An 11,179-nucleotide genomic window follows, 5' to 3' on the forward strand; every position below is an offset into this window, starting at 1 on the left:
TTTGCTATTTTATGTCAATAGGCTTATTTGGGTTTTTGGATTGATGCTCAGACAAAACACACAACTTCAAGGCCTCACTTTGTATTCTGGTTAATCATGATAGGTAGCTATTAGCTGGCGCACAAAAACTCTTTTGATGTTATGTCACAGGAGAACCTGAGATGGCAGGATGCTGGTACCACCCTAATTTACTAAATGAACATGTTTTATTGAAGTCTTGAAGAAGACTTGAAACTAGCAATTGAGACCATAATCTCATTATGAAAAAGTTTACTGAGGTAATAAATCAAGTGGGAAGTAGGGCCATTTCTACATAGACTTTACTATGGAATCAGACTTCTTTTTGCAACCAGTAGAGTCGCCCCTGCTGCAAATGAGATACAATGCAGATTTAAAGCACTTCAGTACAATTAAAAAAAAATAAAAAAATAAAAAAAAGTTGATAGATGGAAAAATTAAAATAGAAAAAGGTTTAAGGCACTTCCGCATTGGCTTCAGACCCGGAAGCTGAGTAATGCTCGCGGGTTGCAACTGCGCCTATTCAAAACAAGCAGCGAAATTGCACTTCTTATTTGCCCTTCTTTTCATTGATAGGTCTCCCTAGTGGTGGAACAAGCATTAAAGTATTCACCATAGACTGTAAAAATATTGACAGTGGATTAGGGGCGTTTCTACATCCATTTATAGCAAAATGTGGGAGTGGAAATTGGACGTGCACATGCGCAGCCTGACAAGCGTGACCTGAAGTAACGTTAAATGCATAGCATCTGGCTTGCCCCAGGTGTTTTGGCATCTCGTGATTAGTAGCTAACTTCGTCTTCATGCCACAAACGTCAGGACACTGGAACAACTTTGAAAGGAAGGTAACGTTACCGTACTTTTACCTTCAGACTAATTGAACCATATCTACATTTAGCAGCTTGATTCAAATGTGCAACAGGTAACGTTAGTTAGTACGTTTTCTACTGTTGCTGTAAGTCAGCTACCATGTTTTTGTGAAGCTAACTAACGTTACTTCGCCAGCAGCAACATAAGGTGCATTTAAGGAAAGTACGTGAACTGCAGCTAGCATCTGTTTGGAGGCCTAGCTAACGTTAGCTACCATTACTTCGAAATGGGACTAGCTATGTGTACAGGATTGAGTTGAGTTGGACACCTGGCCTAAATACAAGCCGAGTCTTCTGTGCTAAAGAACTTCAAGTCCGGCGGGAAACTGCAGGCACTTTGCCACCATGAAAGACCTTCCCATACCGGGGTAAGTGAGGCAAGCACACCCCTATGCCTTTCACTAAACTTTCTTTGTGGCTTTCTTGAATGCTAAATGGCCATCCTTAGATGTCAGTATGAATTTTATGTTATTTTGCAACTGTTTATGTGGTTATATTGCTCGAAATGGGTACAGTGTTTGCCTGAATGACATTCATTTGGTCACCCCTGAGAAGTTGGCAGGTATGGAATGTAGCTAGCGGTTTGTAATTATTACCCTATAGTTGGGGCCATAGACATATATAGAGTAGACGCCGCATCGACCGCTACTGCCTACTGGTGCTGACGAGCCGTAGGGCCGCCATCTTGGACCGGTCACCCGTTCCATTCAGTGTAATCTGTTTGGCAGGAGCAATGAGTTGTCAGTGCATTTAAATAATCATACCTCACTGAATATCGAACTGATTTTCACCCGGGTTTTTTTGCTGCAAAGGTCATACACGTAGCTATGATACATGACACATGGTTCGGCGTATTTTAATATTCATAGTGGGTTTAACAGTAATAGAATATTCTGATATATGATATAAAGTGACCAGACGTCCGAAATCAAAACGGGGAACATAATCCCCGAAAAGGAAGAAAGACAGGGACATTTCCAGTTTGACTATCTGATTGAAAAACCTAATGTTGTCTTCAAAAACAAAACGGGGACAGAGGTATATTTTTCTGTATTTAGCCAGGGACAGGCAACTAAAAATGGGGACTGTCCCCTGAAATGATATGTGATGTAGGCTATGATAGGTATTTTGCAAATCACACACTATAATAAATAAAAAATAAATATGATAGAAAAGCAGAAACGGATAGTGGCAGTAAAGTCAGATATTTTAATAAATTTAAGAAACAATATATGATTATATTAGAGTTCACTTGAAGCTTTTATTTGTCTCAAACACACACACACACACACACACACACACACGGGTTGCACGATTTTGACAAAATGTGATATTGCGATATCGATATGAATTAAGATATTTTTAAACATATGTAAAATTACAAAATAGATTCATAACAAATTAAACAAGTTTTCATCATATATTGGACTGTTACAACATAAATAAATAAGTACCATGTCTACAGAACAGGACATGTTTTACTGGTTGTATAGTATAAATATATAAAGAAAACAGGACATGTTTTACTGGTTGTATAGTATAAAATATATATAAAGAAAACAGGACATGTTTTACTGGTTGTATAGTATAAATATATAAAGAAAACAGGACATGTTTTACTGGTTGTATAGTATAAAATATATATAAAGAAAACAGGACATGTTTTACTGGTTGTGCAGTATAAAATATATAAAGAAAACATGACATGTTTTACTGGTTGTACAGTATAAATATATAAAGAGAACAGGACACAACTGATCTTTATAGCCTTTTGAAGTGGGCTCTAAATTGAACACAACTCAGCCACACAGCCAACAGACGGGACGCAGTGCTTCACAAAATAAACTAAGTATTGCGACTTTCGATATATATTGCGATAACGACATTGAGTCAATATATCTTGCACCCCTAACGCACGCACGTACCAGTACTCTGTTTAAAATAGCAGGATGAAATGAAAACTGCACATTTACTTGGTTGAAACTCCCTTGAAAAGTCTACAAACTTAATTTATGTAGCAATTTTCAAAACACTGCGTGCTTTACAGAACCCAGAGGGAAATAGAGTGTGAAGTTTATCTGTTTTTATAAGATAAGACAATCACAAAGAAATAATGTACAGATAAACTTCACTATACACAATCTCGCAAACCCAGTGTGAGGCAAAGGAGAGCAAAATGTAGATTCCTGGAGACGCACACCATAACGCTAGAGTTCATGAAACACAAACAGAGGTATTTACAGACCCGCCAACACTTACAGCAGTATTCACATATAATGTACGTATAGTGTTTCCAGGCAGTTGTAAGCCATTGCTTTCAGTTTATAGATATAAAGCTTAGAATTAGTTCTGGGATGCCAGAATTTAAGTCTTGAATTGTCGTGGAACTTTACTTCAAAACCACACACACACACACACACACATATACACACACACACACTAAAATCCCTGAAAGAGGACTGTTTTACAGAGCTTCTTTCTCGTGCTCCCTTTCTGCAGTTCGAGGGAGGTGAGTTTAGCAATGTGTTGCAGCCTTATTTTGAGAAACACAGACACAACCAATGACAACAAGTCAAAATGATGATTGTCGATGCCAAACTGTCTCCTCAATGTGTTCCCCCAGCTGAAAAACATCCTCCGTTCCAATCTCTTCCCGGACGATATGTGTGACTGTCGACACCTTAGGAGCTTGTATTATTGAAGCTCGGCGGATCACCCTCTCTGCAGCTCTCAGCACCTTATTATTATTATTATTATTATTATTATTATTATAATAATAATAATCATAATAATAATAATAATAATAATAAAAAATACATTATATACATTATATTTAAAATACATTATATTTATATAGCGCTTTAGACAGTGCTCAAAGACTCTTTACAGAACACAGAAAATAAGAACAAAGCAACCTTAATTTACAAAGATTGCTTTGTACTACAGCAAATTTCACAGAGCTTTACCACTCCGATGAATTATTTAAAAAAAAAAAAAAAAAAAAGTACTTGGTTCTTTAATCACTAATTGTATTACCTCAATGAATTCTGCTGTTGCCTCATAGTCCTTAAAGTGAGAGTACCCAAGATCCCTCATTGTGCGGAGAGCCACTGACACGGAGCGATTCAGTGTCTGTACAGCCAGGGACACCCTCATCTTGTGGTTCTCAAAGTAGACATGTTTGTCTGTAATTTTATTGGCAGCATGCATCCATCCATCCATCCATCTTCATCCGCTTATCCGGGGTCGGGTCGCGGGGGTAGCAGCTCCAGCAGGGGACCCCAAACTTCCCTTTCCCGGGCCACATTAACCAGCTCCGACTGGGGGATCCCGAGGCGTTCCCAGGCCAGGTTAGAGATATAATCCCTCCACCTAGTCCTGGGTCTCCCCCGAGGCCTCCTCCCAGCTGGACGTGCCTGGAACACCTCCCTAGGGAGGCGCCCAGGGGGCATCCTTACCAGATGCCCGAACCACCTCAACTGGCTCCTTTCGACGCAAAGGAGCAGCGGCTCTACTCCGAGCTCCTCACGGATAACTGAGCTTCTCACCCTATCTCTAAGGGAGACGCCAGCTACCCTCCTGAGGAAACCCATTTCGGCCGCTTGTACCCTGGATCTTGTTCTTTCGGTCATGACCCAGCCTTCATGACCATAGGTGAGGGTAGGAACAAAAACTGACTGGTAGATTGAGAGCTTTGCCTTCTGGCTCAGCTCTCTTTTCGTCACAACGGTGCGATAAATTGAATGTAATACCGCACCTGCTGTGCCGATTCTCCGACCAATCTCCCGCTCCATTGTCCCCTCACTGCGAACAAGACCCCAAGGTACTTGAACTCCTTCACTTGGGGTAAGGACTCATTCCCTACCTGGAGAAGGCACTCCATCGGTTTCCTGCTGAGAACCATGGCCTCCGATTTAGAGGTGCTGATCCTCATCCCAGCCGCTTCACACTCGGCTGCGAACCGATCCAGTGAGTGCTGAAGGTCACAGGCCGATGATGCCATCAGGACCACATCATCTGCAAAAAGCAGCGATGAGATCCCCAGCCCACCGAACTGCAACCCCTCTCCACCCCGACTACGCCTCGATATCCTGTCCATAAATACTACAAACAGGATTGGTGACAAAGCGCAGCTCTGGCGGAGGCCAACTCTCACCTGAAACGAGTCCGACTTACTGCCGAGAACCCGGACACAGCTCTCGCTTTGGTCGTACAGAGATTGGATGGCCCTGAGAAGGGACCCCTCACCCTGTACTCCCGCAGCACCTCCCACAGTATCTCCCGGGGCACCCGGTCATACGCCTTCTCCAGATCCACAAAACACATGTAGACTGGTTGGGCATACTCCCAGGCTCCCCTCCAGGATCCTTGCGAGAGTAAAGATCTGGTCCGTTGTTCCACGACCAGGGACGGAATCCGCATTGTTCCTCTTCAACCTGAGATTCGACTATCGACCGAACCCTCCTTTCCAGCACCTTGGAGTAGACTTTACCGGGGAGGCTGAGAAGTGTGATACCCCTGTAATTGGCACACACCCTCTGGTCCCCCCTTTTAAAAAAGGGGAACCACCACCCCGGTCTGCCACTCCTTAGGCACCATCCCAGACTTCCACGCAATGTTGAAGAGGCGTGTCAACCAAGACAACCCCTCCACACCCAGAGCTTTAAGCATTTCTGGACGGATCTCATCAATTCCTGGGGCTTTGCCACTGTGGAGTTGTTTAACTACCTCAGCAACCTCCACCAGGGAAATTGATGCCAATCCCCCTCATCCTCCAGCTCTGCCTCTACCATAGAGGGCGTATTAGTCGGATTTAGGAGTTCCTCAAAGTGCTCCTTCCACCGCCTCTATTACCTCCTCAGTTGAGGTCAACAGCGTCCCATCCTTACTGTACACAGCTTGGATGGTTCCCCGCTTCCCCCTCCTGAGGTGGCGAACGGTTTTCCAGAAGCACCTTGGTGCCGACCGAAAGTCCTTCTCCATGTCTTCTCCGAACTTCTCCCACACACGCTGCTTTGCCTCTTTCACGGCAGAGGCTGCAGCCCTTCGAGCCCTTCGGTGCCTTGCAACTGCCTCCGGAGTCGTCTGGGATAACATATCCCGGAAAGACTCCTTCTTCAGTCGGACGGCTTCCCTGACCACCGGTGTCCACCACGGTGTTCGTGGGTTACCGCCCCTTGAGGCACCTAAGACCCTAAGACCACAGCTCCTCACCGCAGCTTCAGCAATGGAAACTTTGAACATCGTCCACTCAGGTTCAATGCCCCCCAGCCTCCACAGGGATGCACGAAAAGCTCCGCCGGAGGTGTGAGTTGAAAGTCTGTCGGACAGGGGCCTCCTCCAGACGTTCCCAATTTACCCGCACTACCCGCTTTGGGCTTACCAGGTCTGTCCAGAGTCTTCCCCCACCCCCTGACCCAACTCACCACCAGATGGTGATCGGTTGACAGCTCCGCCCCTCTCTTCACCCGAGTGTCCAAAACATATGGCCTCAGATCAGATGAAACGATTATAAAATCGATCATTGACCTTTGGCCTAGGGTGCTCTGGTACCAAGTACACTTATGAGCATCCCTATGTTCGAACATGGTGTTCGTTATAGACAATCCATGACTAGCACAGAAGTCCAACAACAAACAACCACTCTGGTTTAGATCAGGGAGGCCGTTCCTCCCAATCACGCCTCTCCATGTGTCTCCATCATTACCCACGTGTGCGTTGAAGTCCCCCCAGCAGAACTATGGAGTCCCCCGACTGAGCCCCCATGCAGGACTCCACTCAAGGTCTCCAAGAAGGCCGAATACTCTGAACTCTTGTTTGGTGCATATGCACAAACAACAGTCAGAGTTTTCCCCCACAACCCGCAGGCGTAGGGAGGCGACCCTCTCGTCCCACCGGGTTAAACTCCAACGTAGCGGCGCCAGCCGGGGGCTTGTGAGTATCCCCCACACCCGCCCGGCGCCTCACACCCTGGGCAACTCCGGAGAAGAAAAGAGTCCAACCCCTATCCAGGAGTATGGTTCCAGAACCAAGACTGTGCGTAGAGGTAAGCCCCACCAGATCTAACCGGTAGCGCTCCACCTCCCGCACAAGTTCCGGCTCCTTCCCCCACAGAGAGGTGACATTCCACGTCCCCCAGAGCCAGCCTCTGCTGCCCGGGTCTGGTCCGTCGAGGCCCCTGACCTTCACTGCCACCCATGTGGCAGCGCACCCGACCCCAGCGGTTCCTCCCACAGGTGGTGGGCCCATGGGATGGAGGGATGTCCGCCACGTAGCTTTTTCGGGCTGTGCCCGACCGGGCTCCGTGGCAAACCCGGCCACCAGACGCTCGCTGACGAGCCCTCCATCTGGGCCTGGCTCCAGACGGGGGCCCCGGGCTTCCTCCGGGCAGGGTCACTTCATCCCTTCCTCGATTTTTCATAGGATTTTTGAACCATTCTTTGTCTGGCCCCTCACCTGAGACCACTTTGCCTTGGGAGACCCTACCAGGAGCACAAAGCTCCAGACAACACAGCCCTCAGGTTCATAGGGACACACAAACCTCTCCACCACGATAAGGTGATGGTTCCCGGAGAAGTCCATCTTTTTTTGGCACATCATTGAGATGATTGATGTACCTTCAATTGATCTGTCCGGTGGTTGTTGCAATTGGACTGTATGCCTGCAGAGTAAGAATCAGTCACTGCTCAAACAAGTACAAACAGCAAAATGTTGATCATCATGTCCAGCCATATCTGTGCAAATGGACAGACAACAATATTTAGATATAACTTTTAGCAGCAGAGGCATAACTTCTACAAATAGGTCTACAATGATCATCATTTACCTGCAACATATTACGTGCCAACTTGAGCATGTGGCAAGCATCCATCATTACATATACTTTCTCACCAGTCACCGGATGCAAGAAACTGGTTTGAAGCGGCTCTCGTGGGTCTCCCTTCAGCTCACACCCAAGTTGGTTGCACATGCTGACATTGGAGGCATGCCCACCCATTGTTACACATACCACCCGAATGCCCCATGCATGGAACTCCTCCAAAGCATGACTGAGAAGCACCCTTTGTGTTTCTGGAGAAAGAGACTTGGTCAGGAAGTAAGCAATGGGAGCCTTCCAATGTCCTTGTAGGCCAACCACCATGAACACAAGAGCCTCAGTAGCAACATCAGTCTCACTGATTCCATCACCCATGTCTACAAAACCAGACATTGACTGGGTATGTGGATTATATTGCACATTTTCTGATGGACATGGCATCCAACATGAGTGAAACACATCCATATTTAGCGTGGTCTCCCTGGCATCTTCTCTCCAGCATATCCAGCATCATCTTGTTCAGGCCAGGCTTGGCATCCACTGAACGCAGCCACCTGTAAAAAAATTGAGAAGAAGCTATTTAACGTGTTTGCGTCAGTAATTTCCAAAAATTAAATCGGACCACAATAAGCCTACCTTTTGTAACGTATGTCGAAGGGAAAATGTTGTCTCTCTGAGGTATTTGTATGCCTTTGGACCATGTAGATGGAGCGTGAGTGCAAACTCTCTGTAGTCCTTTGTGTACTCATGGCCCTGCTTTGCCATGAGGTCTATCTGAAGATCTGAAATGTTATGATTTAAAATGAATTAGTCCCCTTCACATAATAACTTAGGAGTTTGACAAAGAGAGTAAGAATAACATGTACATGAATTTCAAAGTGCTAATTTTGTCTTACCGGAGTAGAATTCAAGCTTCTCTTTGAGCTCTTCATTAATGAGGTTCTTTTCTCTCAAATCCCCCAAAAGACTCTTCACTGTGGTCTTTGCCCTCTTTTCTCTGGCCATGGCATTCTTCTTCTCTCGCTCCAGACTTTCCACTCTTGCCAAGGCTTCATTGAGTCTGGTCTTAAGAGCGGTAGGAGACGCAGGCAAGGCATAGCCATGATCCTAGTAGAAAGAGGGATGAACGGAATGGTTTGAGTAATGTTTCACTTCACAAACATCACTTTGACACCACTAGTTTATGACCCACATTCTTTCTTATAGTCATCACTTGTCGTGTGTGTGGAATGCATGTTCAGTGTGTCTTCAATTGTGTGTGTATGGGTTTATTTGTGAGTGTGTTTAATATGAGTGGCAGCAAACAAGTGAGATATTAATATGTCCAGGAACATTATGATTAGAAATAGAGTAGAAATATTCACATCATTAGGGTGAGGTTGTGGGTGTGAGGTTGACGTTTCTTCGGAATCCTGAGAGGCCACGGACAGACTTTCTTCAGCTCTTCTGGAGGTAGACGTAGCCCTGCCTTTTTCCAACTAAAATGAAGAAGCATAATACTATATATATATATATATATATATATATATATATATATATATATATTTAAATGGATAAGTATCTCGCCCTGCCCTGTGATTGAAGAATATTTACATTTATGAATGCTAATAGCCTTGTGATGATACACCTACTCTTTGGAGGTGAACTGGGAAGCTGAAGACGGATGGAATAACACCATCTCGGAGTCGGACTATCTGACCCGTCCTATTGAAATAACCCTGGTTAAAATGGTGACTGCAAAGCACTGATGAACAACTGGCAGTAAATCCTTCTCTCCTCAAAGCCACTTTCCACTTCTTCCTCACATCTTTGTTCTTGGGGAAACCTTCAAAATGAAAAAAAAGAACATTTGGTAGAGTCTACACAAAAACATTTTAAAAGGCGATCAAGCTTATTTTCTTCCTTCTTCTCTTCTTTCTTAGAACCTTTATTCAACAAAACTTCTATTTTGATGCATATCTGTTGATAATGAACCAAAGCTGCTTGGAAATTGTAGTGCGCTAAGCTATCAGTTACTTTGCCATGAATAAAGCTTCACTACACAAAAGCTACCACCCAGTCAAATGAAGCAAGCTAAGTAACCCAAACACAGCAGTAGGCTAGTTCACTACATAGGAAGCTACTTTAAGTTGCGCTAATTTCACATGACAAGAAAAGTGTAGCTTGTGTGGCCAAGCTACTTGATAAATAAAAGGAGTTAAGCTACTGAAAAGTTACTTGATTCAGGAAATAGTGACGCTACCACCAAAATACTAAGTTACTAGCTAAGCTACAAATAGCGACTGCCCAACACTGATAATACAGTCTGTGCCACTTGTGTAAAATTCACTGGCCAATGTTATACCAGTAATATTTGTTTTATTTCTACAATAGCATTCTTGTGTCAGTTGTAATCTAAGTCAGTATTATGGAATATGATTTATCAAGTCTCAGTTCATAGCCAGGTGAACACCGGCCGGTGCAGTAAACATAGCCTAGTTAGCTAGCTGGCTACGATTTCAGTCCAGTAACATCAAAGATCCTTGCTCCTTCTCAATGCTCTGGTAATATTCTATTCACAAAATACAAACAGTACAGTAATGTTAAATCTTACTTGTGAAAAGTAATCCCCCGAGCCCTGTTTTCGATGGTCCGCCGATTTGAGCAGGAATATGCTGCACAGTGCTCTGGCATCTTGTTGCTTCTGTTGCTACGCAACTAGGAGTATGACCGGTCCAAGATGGCGGCCGCATTTCTTCTGCCCAGCAGCCAATGCAGCGTCTACTCTATATATGTCTATGGTTGGGGCTACAGACGTTTACTGAAGTTTGTATGGTAGCCCAGGTAACAACTTTTGGTTCCCAGTTTTTGGTTGCGGGAACATTCCCTGAAGGTTAGTTTTTGGTTCCCATGGAAAGTTTTCCTGGCGTTTAGGGAACGTTAGTTTTTGGTTACATCGACATCGTTGCAACCTTTAGAGAACGTTCCCCTACCATTGCAACCTTTAGGGAACGTTCCCCTACCGTTGTAACCTTTAGAGAACGTTGCCCTACCGTTGTAACCTTTTAGAGAACGTTCTCCTAACCCTTAAGTAAGTTTATGGAACGTTCCGTTCCGTATTTTTTACATTCCCCTAACCTTTAAAAAACTTTAACAACCATGGTACCAACAAATAAATATATATTTATATCAGAATCAGTTTTATTGGCCATATAGACACATACTGTACAATAAAGACAACATACATATAGGCACATTACATTTATACAATATATTGTGTTAGAGTGCAAAGTAATAGTGCAAATGTAGTGTGCAAAATGCATATTGGAATGATAAAGTATGTAATGTGTAGGTGAATGGCCAAAGTGGGGATGACCCCACTTATCAGCAGTTCAGGAGGGCGATGGCAGTGGAAAAGAAGCTGTTCTTGTGTCTGGTTGTTTTTGTGTGCAGGGATCTATAGCGCCTGCCAGAGGGGAGGCAGGAGGATGGCAGC

At 44.4% G+C, this 11,179-nt stretch overlaps 1 pseudogene; it reads right to left on the bottom strand.

The window, feature by feature from the left end:
* Window positions 1–8,081: 8,081 nt before the first annotated feature.
* Window positions 8,082–10,377, bottom strand: LOC144517740 (THAP domain-containing protein 6-like; annotated as a pseudogene).
* Between the last annotated feature and the right edge of the window lie 802 nt (window positions 10,378–11,179).

The sequence above is a fragment of the Sander vitreus genome, chromosome 5, assembly GCF_031162955.1.
Source record: "Sander vitreus isolate 19-12246 chromosome 5, sanVit1, whole genome shotgun sequence".
NCBI lineage: Eukaryota > Metazoa > Chordata > Actinopteri > Perciformes > Percidae > Sander > Sander vitreus.